Genomic DNA, 2,107 nt, shown 5'->3' with positions numbered 1-2,107 from the left:
AAACTACATGGTACTGGCTTAGAAGCAGACTGGATCAATGAGATTGAATCAAAGACCCAGAAATAAGGCCACACACCTTTGGACACTTGATTTTTTACAAAGAAGCCAAAACCCGTACAATGGAAAAAAGATAGCATCTTCAATAAATGGTGCTGGTCTAATTGGATGTCTACATGTAGAAAAATGCAAATAGAACCCTGCACAAAATGCAAGTCCAAGTGGATCAAAAATTTCAACATAGAGCCAAATACACTAAACTGTTAGGGGAGAACATGGAGGTCAGCTTTGAGTTTATTGACACAGGAGATAACTTCCCAAACAAAACTCCAAGAGCTCAACAATTAATAAATGGGACCTCATGAAACTAAAAAGCTTCTATAAGGCAAAGGACACTGTCCAGAGAACAAAAAAGCAATGTATATATTGGGGAAAGATCTTCACCAACCCTATATCTGACAAAGGACAAATGTCCAAAATGTATAAGGAACTCAAAAACTTAAACACCAGCAAACCAAATAATCAAATTTAAAAATGGGGCACAGAGCTAAGCAGAAAATTCCCTACAAAGGAATCTCTAATGGCTGATAAGCACTTAAAGAAACGCTCAGCATCCTTAGTCATCAGGGAAATGTAAATCAAAGTAACGCTGAGATTTTATCTTATACTTATCCAAATGGCTAAGATCAAAAACCCACATGACAGCACATGCTGGTGAGGATGTGGAAAAAGGGAACACTCCTCCACTACTGGTGGGAGTGCAATCTTGTACAACCACTTTGGAAATCAATCTGGCTTTTTCTCAGATGATTGGAAATAGTACTACCTCATGACCCAGCTATGCCACTTCTGGGCATATACCCAAAAGATGGTCCACTGTATCACAAAGGCATTTGCTCAACTATGTTCCTAGCAGGTTTATTTATAATAACCAGATCTGGAAACAACCTAGATGTCCTCTACTGAAGAACAGATAAAGAAAATATGGTACATTTATACAATGGAATACTGTTTTAAAAAACAAGAGTACTAATATTAAGTTATTAATATTAAAAACAAGGAAATCAGCTGCTGCCATGCCATCCAGACTGAGGAAGACCTGGGAACTCTGGGGCCATGTAAGCCACGGTCACAGCCTCATCAGTAAGCATCACGAGGAGGCCGTGGCGATGCTGGAGGCACGCATCACCTCAAGATCAACTTCAACGACTATCATCCAGATGACTTTGGGGAAGTTGGTGTGAGGCATTACCACTTAAAGAGGAGCCAGAGCTTCTGCCCAACTGTCAACTGAATAAACTGGGGCCACTGGTCCATGAGCAGACACGGGTCAATCCTCCAAAAAACAAGACTGGAGCTCCTCCCATCACTGATGTTGTGTGTTCCAGTTACTACAAAGTTCTGGGGAAAGGCAAGCTCCCTAAGTAGTCAGTCATTGTGAAGGCCAACTCTTTTTTTTTTTTTTTTTTTTGGATTTATTTGCTTATTAAGTATAGTGTTTTGCCTGAATGTACACCTGCAGGCCAGAAGAGGGCACCAGATCTCATTATAGATGGTTGTGAGCCACCATATTGCTGCTAGGAATTGCACTCAGGACCTTTGGAAGAGCAGGCAATGCTCTTAACCTCTGAGCCATCTCTCCAGCCCAAAGGCCAAATTCTTTAGCAGAAGAGCTGAGGAGATGAAAGGTATTGGGGGTGCCTGTGTCCTGGTGGCTTAAAGCAGCCTAGGGAGATTAATTAAATGCTAACATTTTCAAAAAATAAAATTTTTAAAAAGGCAATGAAATCATGCAATTTTTAGGCAAATGGATGGAACTAGAAAGGGCCACCCTACGTGAGGTAACCAAGACCCAGAAAGACACACATGGTATGGACTTACTTATAAGCATGTATTAGCCATATAGTACAAGATAACCATACTACAATTCACAGACCCAAAAGCTAAGTAACAAGTGAGACAGCCTGGTTAAACAAGTCTAGCCAACTCCACGACAGGCTTCAGTTTCTTGTTAGCTTGGAGCAGGCCTGAGCCTCCATTCCTCAGAAATGAGCTCAGCGGTGACTGGGGATACCACAGAAAATGGCCGCCAATCAAGGACAGCCTGACC

At 41.5% G+C, this 2,107-nt stretch overlaps 1 pseudogene; it reads left to right on the top strand.

The window, feature by feature from the left end:
- Nucleotides 1–1,073: 1,073 nt before the first annotated feature.
- LOC127210268 (60S ribosomal protein L27a-like) lies at nt 1,074–1,717 on the top strand (annotated as a pseudogene).
- The last annotated feature ends 390 nt before the right edge of the window (nt 1,718–2,107 follow it).

Source organism: Acomys russatus, chromosome 27, assembly GCF_903995435.1.
Source record: "Acomys russatus chromosome 27, mAcoRus1.1, whole genome shotgun sequence".
Lineage (NCBI taxonomy): Eukaryota > Metazoa > Chordata > Mammalia > Rodentia > Muridae > Acomys > Acomys russatus.
This window is presented reverse-complemented; position numbering and strand designations above follow the sequence as displayed.